The sequence below is a fragment of the Quercus robur genome, chromosome 4 (assembly GCF_932294415.1).
Source record: "Quercus robur chromosome 4, dhQueRobu3.1, whole genome shotgun sequence".
In the NCBI taxonomy this organism is placed as follows: domain Eukaryota; kingdom Viridiplantae; phylum Streptophyta; class Magnoliopsida; order Fagales; family Fagaceae; genus Quercus; species Quercus robur.
Window position 1 is genome coordinate 25,512,798 of NC_065537.1, and position 13,630 is coordinate 25,526,427.

At 33.2% G+C, this 13,630-nt stretch overlaps 1 protein-coding gene and 1 long non-coding RNA gene across 2 annotated transcripts in view; both read left to right on the forward strand.

Annotated features, from left to right (window-relative positions):
* LOC126721634 (probable glycosyltransferase At3g07620) overlaps nt 1-13,630 on the forward strand; it is a 35,818-nt gene that overhangs the window by 16,086 nt on the left and 6,102 nt on the right. The window lies entirely within an intron of this gene.
* Nucleotides 3,160-5,081, forward strand: LOC126720986 (uncharacterized). Its single transcript, XR_007653760.1, has 3 exons — nt 3,160-3,384; nt 3,543-3,691; nt 4,961-5,081. It is a non-coding gene; the product is annotated as an uncharacterized LOC126720986 (long non-coding RNA).

The following is a 13,630-nucleotide window of genomic DNA, read 5'->3' on the forward strand; positions in this document are numbered from 1 at the left end:
GACTATGGAGAATCAGCTAGACCCTATTCAACGAAAGTTGGACGACAGCCTTTAGCTATTTGTGCCAAAAAGGGGGAGAGCATTCAGTAAGGGGGAGAAAGTTCAAAGGGAAGTGTGCATAGTGATAGGCGGAGTACACACATACTTTTGTTTTAAGTATTATCCTTTAAACTTATAGGTTTATGTTTTTGGATTTTTAGTGTTTATATGGGTTTGATACACTGTGGGTTTGGTGTATTCTTGTTTCTAACTCATAACTTATAATCTTGGTTTACTCTTTTATATATAATGTTGATGTTATTCAGTTTAAGTTGATATATTGTGTTTTGTACCCATGTTGCTTTTGTAAGCTTTTAGGGTTATGTTTTTATGCATATTCTGTAGGCTTTATGGTTTGTATCTTGCTTAATGCAGCCTTTTATGCTTTGATTAAATCAGTACTTCTATCTAAATGTCTTGCATTTTGATTTATGTACTGTCACTCTTGTGCCCTTGTGGGATTGTTCCTAGATGCATATACTTAGTGTATTATGCATTGGTTGAGTGTTGGGCATACAAGTATCTTGCTTTGTTCTTGTTAACTTGTATGTTCAAGTGTTCATTCCAAGTGTGAATGAACATTGTGATCACTACCTTGTGGTGATTACTTGGTTGATCAAGCCATGATTTGAAACTTCACTTCATCTTTGCTTGATCACCTTAAGCTTGTTTCATATGCATTTCATGCTTTTCTGCATACAATGATCATGGTGTATTGTTGTGTTTCAGGAGTTTCATGATCTTATGATTCAAGTGCTTCACAGCTTCTAGAGTTAGGTGTGAGTGAGTTTTGTTCAACTGTTCCCAACTCACATGTTAAGTCTAGAGTCTATTTTAGGGTTTTTTCACGGAATAGCCAAAGGGGGAGATTATAAGGTTGAATTTAATCAACCATTTTATTGGCTTTATTCCGTGCCAAATTTGCTTGTATTTCAGCATTTAGTAACCCTGTATTTAGGTGGGTTTGTTGTAAGGGTAGTGAGTGAGATAGAGAGTCGATTGCTCAAGAGTGTGCAAGAAAACAGAGACTCGCGGCTTCAAGCCGCCAGACGCAGCACACGTGCCAAGCGTGCCAGAAGGTGAACAGTCATGCTAGCTAGAGCACTACAGGACAAAACAGGACAACTGGCCATACGGTTATCTCGCGACTGGATCTCGCAACTCAGTCAAGTCGCAAGGTCAAGCCGCGAGCCACCCCTGTTTTGTAAAACCTGACGTTTCACATTTCTCTCTCACTCTAGTATAAATACCCCTTATACCCACAAATGAAAGAGAGCTTCCAGAGAGAATTTTGAGAGAGAAACCCTAAAGAAAAACAAGATTGATTCACCTACAATCTATACATTAGAGTCTCTTCAAATTCCTCAACTCTCTTCCTCTCTATTGTCAAATCCTTGAGAGGCATTTTACCAAAACCTTGTTCTCACCATATTCATCACTATGAGAGGGCTGTTTGGTTTTTTGGGAAGCAGTTAGGAAGGAACCAATCTACATTGGTTGATGCTACGGTCTAGTAATGGAATCCGGGAAGCTAGAAAAGAAAAAGGTTCGGCGCAACCTTGTTGGAGTAAGAAGCTTGGAGGGCTTAGGTGCACTGGGTAGATTAGGCTTGGAGGGTCTATTGCTGTCCATGTATCCCAACTACATTTTCTAGTGGATTGTTTATCGCTTGGAGGGCGACGAAGAGGTTTTACGCCGAGGGTTTCGGTTTCCTCTTCGATAACACATCGCGTGTTGTCTTTGTGTTTGCATCTTCCTTCCCTTTTGTCTTTGCCTTTTATTATCTGCTGTGGATTGTGATTTTAATTTGTCTTAGATAGTTTATCCAATTCTACATTATAGCTTGTGTTCATTTTCCGCACACTAGTTGTTTGACATAAAGCTTGAATTGGTTAATTTGTTAATTAGGGGTCTAAACGTTCAAGGGTGTTTATACACATATTTGAACTTTCAATATCCTTGATTTCTCTATATTGCAATTGTGGTGTTTTTTTTTTTTGGTAGACAGTTTGAATATTTGATTAGAAAATACCAAGTTCTCTGAAAAAGCCATCAAGAGATAGTCAGACTGATATTTCCTAATCTATATTTAAAATAATAGGTGAAGCAAAGAGAAACTCAAATTGCAGTTTTAAATTAGAACTCTAATTTTGTGCCACGTGTCTAGATTGCAATTCCAAATTATAACTCTAATTGTGTGACATGTGTCTAGATTCATGTGAGGACCACACCAATTTCAATATGAAATTAGAGTCTAAGAGCCTATTTGGGTAAGCTTTTTTCATCACTCAATTTCCGTCACTCAATTTCCATCACTCATCACTCATCACTCATAACTCATTACTCATCACTCATCACTCATTATTTCACACTCATTTGGCAACATCACTTTTATTTTCATCATTCAATTTTTTCACACTATTCATGGGTCCCACACCTGTCAGCCAGTATAGTTTTTTTTTAGTACCCAACTCACCGAAGCTAATATATATATATATAAAAATAAAAAATAAAAAATAAAAAACAGCCAACCTAGGAAAAGAAAAAGAAAAAAAAGAAAAAAAAAAAAAAAAAGAACAACGCCAACCTAGAAAAAAAAAAAAAAAAAAAAAACTGAACGGCCAACCCAGGAAAAGAAAAAAAAAAGAAAAAAAAAAAAAAACAAACAGCCAACGCCAACCCCAAAAAAAAAAAAAAAAAAAAAAAAAAAAAAAAAAAGGGCGGTCAAAAGTTGCGGCTGTGGGTCCCTCATGTTTGTTTATTTACGGAAATGCCATTGAGTTATGAATTATGGAAACTGAAAACAACCTTTTGTTGTTTTCAGTTTCCATAACTCATAACTCAAAAATCAGATAATTGAGTGATGGAAACAGAGTTATGGAAACAGAGTTATCGTTTGGCCAAACAACCTTTTTACTATGGGTCCTACCATTTTTGAGTTATGAGTTATGGAAACAGAGAATTGAGTTATCAAAAAACTCAATCCAAACAGCCTCTAATTTTCCTCCACTTGTCTAAAATTTAAGTGGGATTTTGGAGCCTCTTGGTATAAAAGGATACTAGCTGCTTAAGAAAAAAAAGATAAAAAAGGAAAAGAAAGATTACTACACGGTGAAAGGAGAAAGAGGGATCGAGAGAAAAGAGAGACAGAGAAATAGAGAGGCAGAGATAGAGAGACATCACCGTAAGGGCGCCTTCCGTTTCTCATATTCTGATACTTTCTTTTCGCTTCCTTTTCAATTTTCTTAACACCGATGCTTGCGATCCAGAGATAGAGAAGGAGGAAAAAATAAACCTTGCGATATAGAGATGAGAAGGAGACAGACATTGAGAGAACTACCACCGGTAAGTTTTTCTTCTTTTCATTCTTTCTTAGATCTGGGTATGGGTATGAAATATGAATTAGTTTTGAGAAATTTGGTTGGATTGATTTTTATTCAGGTATTTGGGTAACATTAGGTTTTGATTTGATTTTTTGAAATTTGGGGTTATATATGATTTAGGTTTGGAGAGGGCAAAAACAGAGAAATAAGAGAGAAGGAGAGAGTTCTCCGTTCCCTCTTCAGACTTAAAGCATCGCTGCAAGCACATAGGGAAAGAAAAATCTATGGGCTACATATCTGTCACCATCAGATCGTAGGAACCGGCTCCGGTACATTTTCCTTCATTTTTTTTAAGATTTGGGAATGAAACATTACTTTTTATTGAGTTTTTTTTGTTGGATAGGTTTAGATTTGATTTTGGTTTTGATTCTTTTTTGTTTCGGGCTTTTGGATTCTCCATGGAAATGTTTGTTTTCTCAATTTTTCGATTTTTTTTCCCTATTTTGGATTACAGAAATCACTAAGCCTTTCCCTGTTTTCTAATATCTACGTTCATAGTTTTTTTTTTGGGGGGGTTTTGATTTGGAAAATCGGTTTTGTTGTTGATTTATCACCAACAGCAAAACTTTTATCCCTATTGAAAAATATATGGATTTAGTAGAAGGTAGGCATGGTTTTTTTTTTCCTATTCAATTACCATTTCAAATTGTATAAAACTATTCCCTTTTTTGATTTGGGAAATTATGATTCATTCATTCATTCTGTTCTTTCTTTGCTGAATTTATTTGTATTAAGGAACTATCATTTTGTATGTGAATGTTCTACTTTATGAAATGGGCAGTACTTTTATGATTTCTTCTTTTCATTTTGCTTTGTTACAGTGTGAAACTTGGAAAACATTTGGTTGTTTATATGTGAATTTGATTTGGTATTTGATGTTTACTATTAATTAAAGCCTTTTTTTTTTTTTTTTTTTTTGTTGTTTATGAATTCATGGTGTTGAATGGGAAGCCAAGTCCAAAGATGAAGAAGAAATTGTCAATTCTTCCCCTTTATCGTATCTCTTATTTGGTTTTTTTGCTTTTCTATTGATTTCAATATTTGTTTTATATTGAAATATTAAGTGCATTTTCTTTTCTCTCTTTTACTATGGATTGCCTGCATTGCCATTAATTTTTGTTACTGACAATAATTCCAATTTTTGTATCTTTTTGGTTTCATATGTTTGAAGAAATGTTGATGAGAAGGGTTAACAAGAAAATTGATAATCATGTCAGTTGAATAATCCCAATTTTTTTGTTGGTAAACCTCATTGATAAATGGGTTTTCAAAACAGATAAAAATTGTTCATGTGTGTTTCATTAGATTTATTGCAAAATTGAAAGTAGTGACATGTAATCTGTCTCTATTGTTGTTGGGCATGGAAAACACAAATTGACTATGCTTCAACCTCTCTCTCTTAAGGATTTTCCATTATCTATTTTTGTTTTTTTCAAATCAATTTTTTCCTCGGTTTCTCAATTCCCATCAAACTATTCGAAGAAAGGCTTGAACTGAATTTTTGGTCAATTGTTTCTTAATTCTGATTTTATTTTAAGGTGAGTGGAAGAAAAGGCAAGCAGATGTAGAAGCTGTCCAGGAAGCTAGACGTAAGATAAAGCTTAAGAGATAAAGCAGCATGACAAGCATTAGGCCATTGTGACTGAACATATATAAGGTAATGTTTAGTACTGTGTAGTGCCATGTTATTGAGATATCTGCGACTGCATGAGAATTGTATTTTCTCATGTAATCCTGATGTTATGAGTCTGATGTTGCATTTTAGATCCTCTTTATGATCATCAATGACTGATTAAACAACTCAGAAAATTTTACCTACTAAATGCAAGTTATAAGAGTTGGGATAGTAGCTTGATGCCAGATTAGCAAGTGAGGGAGACAGAGGAGAGTGAAGGGGAGAGAGAGAGAGAGAGAGAATAAGAAAGATAAGAAAATGCTTTAGATTACTACACCAACGCTGCCCAATATATATATTTCTAAAATCTATGTGTTTTGAGTAGTTGATAGGCTTTTATGGAATTTCTCATAGAAGCTTTATTGTTTCTAAAATAAATTTGTTATCTAGTGTTTATTTCCCTATTTGATGCAGAAAGCTAAATATTATAAACAATTATTCTTTTTCCTTCTATAATGGTTTTAATCAGATAAGAATGATCTTATTTTGTAGTTAATATTTTCAATTGTAGATTAGGAGCTGCATTCTAAAGAATTATGTTCTTCCATCCTTTATAAAGACAAACCATGTCATCATTTATGACATTAGTAATAAAAACAATCGATTGATATTGATATTGATATTAATTCAAATTTTTATAAATATTGCCTTACCTTATGACAATAGTAAGCTAGAAGTTTAGTTTTTATTTTATTTGTAAATTCTTACAATCATGGACCAACAAAATTAGTGATCTGCTATTTGCTCCAAAGTTAACATTGATAGTATTATTGATGTGTAGGTGTAGAAAAAGTTTTAAACACCCCAAAGTGGATATGGTAGGCAAGATTACCATCATGCAATTGCTGCTGAAAAGCTGTCAAACTTAAATCCTTTTGTAAGTTTTTGCTTCCTTTTAATTTCCTTCTTCTATTTGATTTGTAAAAAAAAGGTTGGGATTGTCAAATGATCATCGTCCCATTTTTGTTATATCTGTGGCCTTTTGTAATTTCCTGTCACTAAATTATTTAAAAAACAAAGTTTTGAATGTGTTTATATCTATAATTATTTATAGCTACGAATTTATTTCCTTATGCTCAACCTTTAACATTCCGATGTAGAGAGTTATTATAGTTCTTTATTTGTATGGATCATATTGTTTGAGTTTTGTATTTTGGTTTATTATCATTTACTGCTTTCGTAATTATCTACTATGGTTTGTGCCTATGAAAAACTTTTTGAACAATTTGGTGGGTTATTCCTATGAAAAGCATGATAACTAGGAATTTTGAACTACTTATTTCTTATCTAGAAAACACAATTAGATATATACAGATAAGGAAGTATTTCTTAGAAAAGAAAATTAGAGTTTAAATGAGAACCCATATCCAAAAAAATTGCTACTACTAGTAAAGTTTTTTTTTTTTTTTTTTTTTTTTTTTTTTTTTTTTTTTTTTTTTTTTTTATGGGTTGCAGGGCTAAGAAAGCTATGAGTTATGACACAAACATGAGTTATGAAAACAAGTTTGAGTGATTGCTTACATGTGAAGAGTATTAAAATAAAACAATGCTTGAGTGGGTTACCTAAGAGATCTCAGAATTTAGTAAGAAGAAGAGTGCTAATTTTGAAAAAAAATTGAGCATATGAGAAAAAATGATGTGGTGTTTGGCTCAGTTATTGTGGCTGCAATTTACTTATTTGTTCATAATCAGGATTGTCCAATATATTTTTGAAGAAAGAAAGTATAGAAAAGACAAAGACAGGTTGAATGTCAGAGGATTCAAGCGAGGTTTGACATGCATTGTAAAACAGCTGGTGATGATTAGCTCTTTTTTAGTAGGATTTCTAGATGTTTCTTGCATTTATAAAGCTTGCCAAAGTGGTGAAGGAAAATTTTTAATTATTAAAGTAGGAAGTAGTTTTTGTTATAAATGGGTGTTAATTTTGAATGGAGTTTCAATGTAAAGAAGACATGTCTGTAGTTGGGTATGACGATAATGATGGTGGTGGTGGCAACAATGTTCCCTCATCGAGTAGTTTTTTCATTTTGTTATCGCAATTTTTTACCGAAAGCATTGTTTTTTACCCTAAAAAAAATCTGATTGTGATTTTTTTTCCCAGCTAGCCTGGATTCTTTATCTTAATACTTACTTACATATCATTCATGTTGGGCTGGCTGTGTTTGGTTTCTGAAATACTAGAGTAATGTAATATTGGATTGGTTTTGATTAAGGTATTTGGGTTAGAATTCATTTTGTTTTGGGTTACTAACCAAATCCAAGTTAGTTTAGGTTGTAATGAAATTGTAAGTGGTGTGTCAGTATAAACTTTTTTAATATTAAATAATCACATAAGAACTATTAATTATTGTTATTAAAATTCTATCAAATATCTCCTCATTATCAATAATTTAACTTGCTTCGTTCATTGAACCAAAATTTTTTTTTCGAAAATTCTGCTTATTAGTTATTGATGCAGTTCATAAAAATGCTATAATTCAATCATTTATAAATTTGATTGTGATAGTTATCTATGTATTTAATTTGAAATTCATACTAGGTGTTATTTTTCACATGTTGCTCCTCTTTATAATTTGGTTTCCTATGTTCTTTCTATTTCGTTGTTTACAAGTTCTTTGAGGGCTTCTTTTTTCAATTATTTTTCCTGGGGTTGTGATGTAAAGGTCTAAGAGTTCACAAATCACAGTGATTGAGGCATGTAATTGCGTTACAATGAATATCATAATTTAATGGTAAGTTTAGGGATTTTCCCCTTTTCTATTGATTTTTTAAAATATATATATATTCGAACATGTAATAGAATGCAAACTTGGCAAAGAAGCAGGAAATTAGGAACAATGGGCATTTTGTTCTTTGAAACTTATTTCTCTGCATCTTGCCATCCTATATCTATGGTAAGCTTTTTTGTAGTAGGCATTATTCTTTTGATGGACAATTTCTACTTGAGCATAATTTGGTTTTAATGCTCATTTGAGAAATTTGAAATTTGAAAATTCTATTAAATAGTTTACTTGCTGTAAGTATTTTGATCTCTGCTAATTTCTATGTTTTGTGTCATACTATGTGCTTTATATTTTGTTTCTAGAAGGACACCATTGTAACATATGATATATATTTTTAAAATTCTATAAAAGATAGTTGGAGTTGATTATAATTGGAGTGATATTGTATTTTATACATAGCATTCTTGCAAGCAGGATAAATGAGGGGTTGTACAACATGCCCTTGCACTAATATATATTTTACTGTGAAGGATACTTTGATGAACATTTTCTTTCATTTTTTTTTCCTCTTTTTTATATAGGTTTGGGAAGAGTTTTAGACTTCCATTTTCTTCTCTTTTTTTCTAGCTAAAAGTACTTGCCTCTTTGTAGTAAAAAAATTTCAGCTGAGGTTTTGGACTTTCTTTCATCAAAAGCCAGTGAGTTAGGCAGCTTAGATTTGGTGCAAATGTGAGTTGGGGTTTTTGTCATTTGATGAGTTGCCTTGAATGTGTTTGATTATTGTTGTCAATCAGAATCACATTAGAGTTTTGAATGAGATTTACACTACTTTGACTCAAAAGAACAAAAAACTAAGCCCTCTCTCAAAAGTCTTTTTAAAGAATAGAGAATGCCAAGAAGAAATCTGCACTTGGCCATAAATTAGGATTTAATATTGGATTATTTCAATGAATTATGTAGACTGCTTAATCTATCCTTTGGAATTGTTTTCCTAGTTTCAGGCTTCTTCTTTTTCTTCTTTCTCAGGTAAACAATATTGAACTTCTTCTTTTCTTCGTTTGTAGCTTCATCCTGATGCCAAACTTAGGATTTAATGTCGAAATCAAAGTTTGAGAGGGAATTTGTAGCTTGAAAGTAGATGGATTTATTGCATTTTGTACGTTAATAGCAATTTCCCATTTTGATTTGCAAGGACATTCTCACACATTTAGAGACTACTACATCCCTTTTGGCAGATATGTTCTGAGACTTACAAGACTTACAATGAATATAAAGCATAATATTAAAATTGTATTAGCAAAAATGGTGTCCTCGCACACTTTATATATAAAAGAAACTGAGGAAACATGAATTTTTATAGTTATATTTTTTCAGTTTCTTTCATTCCTGTTGTAACGAAGAGACAGAGCTAAGTTAAACATGCAAAAGGTTAAATTTTATTTGAATATTCATGTTTTATCAATAATTGTGTTGTGTCTATTGCTATGAAACAAATTGCAGAGCTTGGAAAGGGTGTTCATTTCATCTTTGATTACTATGTTTTTAGTTATTTTAATTTTCGACCAAGTCAATATAGTGTATATAATTGTATTGTGGCTATTTGGATCAGTTATATATTTGCTTGAATGCATCAAAATTTTCCTTATAATGTCTATTGAATTTTGCGTAAAAATTTGTATCATGACTATAATGTAGTGATGTCAAATAGGCTATTGTTTTCTTCTCATCATCTATTGAGTATTTTTTTTTTTTTTTTGAGAAAATCTTTTGAGTAGTTGAATGCATGCTCAGTTGCTTAACGGAACATATGGAGTTTTACCCAAGAAATATGATGAGTTAAAACACTTTGTTTTCTGAAATAGTATGACATGGTTCAGATATATAGATCTAACAATCTAAATTTTCCTTTCCATTTCTTCTCCTCTCTTCCCTTTTTTCTTTTAAAGAAACATAATGATATCAAATTCTTATAACTTTATTATATATATATATATATACTTCTAAGTTTTGTTAATGAAATTTTCTGGTTAATAATATGAATTTAGACTTAATTGAGCCTTTTAAACATGAATAAACTCATGATTAATAATATATCCATTCCCGTGCGGTAGCACGGGTTACATACTAGTTAAAGTAATAGTAACAAAGTGATGATCAGGAATTCTAGAGATTATAGCCATACTTTGATATAGAAGAACTTCAAAATTTTAGATCATGAGATTGCCATAAAGAGTTGGATGTGTTAGATCTATTCTCTCTCACCCACACTCCTAAATTTAGCATTAGGAGCTGACCATTCCTATACATCTTTTTTTTTTTTTTTTTTTTTGTAGTTGGCTTTCTTTAGAAAATGATGAACCAATCTTTCTTTCTTTCTTTCTTTCTTTTTCTTTTTCTTTTTTTTCTTTTTTTTTTCCTAAAAAAAATTAAAAGAAATAGTGGAAAAGGAAATGTAAAGTTTGAACCACAAAAGATGCAAGTAACACTAGACTATCACTTAAATCCCTCTGGTTTTTTCATAAACATTAGAATTGGTTTGGGCAAGTTAAAAGAATGGGAAACTAGTGGCCCAAATTCCTTGAGAGAGCTACATGATTTGTAATCTAGTGTCTCATACTCCAAGATCAGAAAATCCAACATATTAAGAGGTTGGTTTAGTATTTCTCAAGCCTCATATGTGAACTATGAAGTCTTCGGTTCATAAATCCTAACAACTATATATCATGGGTTAGCCACAAAGAACTCATTAATTGTAATTACTCAGTGTATACGAGAAGGAGGATTCACATATGGAGGAATGGTCAAGTATTCAAGATGTACGGAATGCTCATATTAACAATAAAAAAAAAAAAATGGGTTGGAAAATCTCATGTGATAGGCCAAAAATGGATCAACCTCTTGTGATAAAATTAACCAATTAATTTAACCAAGTGAATTAATTAAGTTAATTAACATATAAACGCATGGTAGCACAAACAAATCACCAATAAACTAATTATGTAGCGGAAAATAAATAATACGGTGATTTGTTTATGAATGGGGAAAACCTAACGGTAAAAACCCCACTGGGTAATTTTCAAGTCACCACTCCTGAAACTCCACTATTATCACAACAAGCGGTACAAGTAAAAGAATTCCAAGTACCTTACCAACCTATAGTTGAACCCTTACCCCAATACCTAATTGGACTTGTTTTGTAGTGACAGTTCCCTTTTCGATGCACGACTCTCAAGTACGTAACTAACCAATTGCACGAATCCCAGTACGCAACTTCAATCACCAACTAAGAAGGTTGTTGGTTGTAAAGTTCTTCAGTTCATCCACACGATGAAGATCAAGAAGATGCTTGGTCACAAAACCCTACGATGCACATACACAACAACTTCTTTAAGAGAAAGAGATGAACTTGGGCAAGAACTTCATCTCTGGTCACAATTTGCTTGAACAGAATTTGCTCAATGCTTGTACAACTTGTGAACTGTTTGACAGCCCTTAAAACAATCTTTTTATATGTCTAGGGTTAGGAGAAAAGAAAGCCCAAAGACACATTCACGGATCCCAAGAAAATCATATCAGAATTCTAAAATTCTTAAACCTCGACAGATAGGAGGTGTCAAACAGCTCTCGAGCAGGTTTCGAGCACACGGGTTGAACAGCTTCCTTAAACCTCAACACATGCTAGTTGTTGAGCTTTAGTAATTCTGCACTTTCAGCTTGTTTTCTTGGATAGACTTGAAGGCTTCAACACTTGATCTTGAAACATGGTTTCTTGAAATATTTAAATACATCCTAAATTTACCCAATTACAAGTAGAGTGCGTTTTGTCAAAGGATAAGCCAATCACATAAAATCATGACATATGTTCTTAACATATGAAATACATATGTCCTAACAATCTCCCCCTTTGACAATTTGTGATAAAACCACAACAAACAAATGAACATATGAGAGAAGTCATAAATCACTCAACTCATATTCACTTGTTGAATACAATAAAATCTATCCTAACACAAACTCTTGAAAAAATTTGCAAGAAGAGAGTTTATGGCAAGTAGACTTTGACAACCTGTACTTTTGAAACACTTTAAACAAAAATCATTAAGGCATCTTTGTGTGAAACAGAAATAATAGATTGCATACAAGCATAAGAAACATGTGTATAAAGAGAGAAAAGAAATGTAAGGGTAGGTGAAAGAAATATACATCCATATATAAAGAGAATAAGTACAATGTATGTGTAAAAAAAATGGTCACAAGACCTAATGTACAAGAACGATGTATCTATAAAAGAAAGAAAAGAAAAGATACATAATAGCCTCACTACATCCCTCAAAACATATCAACACTCCCCCTAACAAAATGGTCCTATACTAACTCTCTCCTTAAGAATGACTACTCTCATATCCAAAACTACTCCCCCTTTTGTCACGAGTGACAAAGGGTAAGAGTGTCAAGTAGACATCTCATCGGTAGAGCTAGCATCTCCATCAGCATCATCCTCAGAAGCATCATCGTCATCACCATCAAAATCAGAATCAAAAGAAGGTGGTGAAGGAGTAGTCTCGGGAGCAAATCCGCTCATGGTCGCCTGTCGTAGTGCAATACGACCAACACAGACATTCATCTGATACATCTCTGTAGAGAGTGTATCTAAACGAGTATCCATGCGCTGAAGCTACGCCATGATGTCTCCTAGTGACACATCGCTCGAAGAAAAGGAGGGAGCGGATGTGGATGGAGCAGAATGGGATGGAGCTGAATGGAAGGGAGGAGCTGCTGAATCCGACTGTCTTGACTGAAACTGCGCCTCGCTATGTTTAACGGTAGCATAGTCTATGGCACACATGATAGAAAAATGGTTAGAAGAGGGAAAAGGAACAGAAAAATGGCGTAGCTTATCACGGGATGCCGAATCTAGATGAACATCTATAATAGAAAAAATGAAATGAGAAGGGAAATCTATAGTAAGATGCTTAAGAAGAGACAACAAGAATCGAGCATGAGGCTGTGCATGTTGGAGTAAAACTCCTGGATAAGCATGAGAGAACAAGTGACCGAGACGTCACACAGTGACTCCCATTCCCGACTGTGAATGACAGTGGGAAGGTCAGTGTCGGTAAAGTCCGCCAGAATGACTTGGCGTTCCGAATGAACACCTCTCTAGAAAAGTTCTCTGAGAATGCCTTGTAGGCATCATCATCATGGAACCGAAGAGAAAGAGGAGCAGGATCAGAAGATGAAGAAGCTCCAGAACGAAGAGGGTTCCGAGCCTGAGTAGATTTACGCTTAGGTGCCATAGACACGACTAACATAAACAGAAAGAGAGGGAGAGAAAGAAAGACAATCAGAAAAGTCCCAAGCAATTCAAATATAACAAGTATATTAAAAAGAGAGTACGTATGCATGGGAAATGCATGAACATGTGACATGCAAAAGAAATTGCATCATGGATTTAGCCCAATCCAAACCTATCAGCATACAAACAATTTGCACACATCTAAATGCATGATAATACTATTATAATGCTAATGTGATGCAATGCATGAGATTTTAAACTCATTTAAGTGAAAACCCATCCCAAAATTTCAACAATAATTCATCAATTTTGAAAAACCCCAAAAATTTTCAAAAACCCCAAAACCTAGGTTTCAAAACATGAAATGCATGAAGAATGAGAGATAAGAAGCTTACCAAGTGAAGAAAATCTTGAAAAAGCTTGAAGAAACCTTAAGGATCAAGATTGGAGTGAGATGAGATTGTTTAGGAGAGAAAAAAAGAAAGCTATCGAGAGAGAGATCGAAAGAAATGAG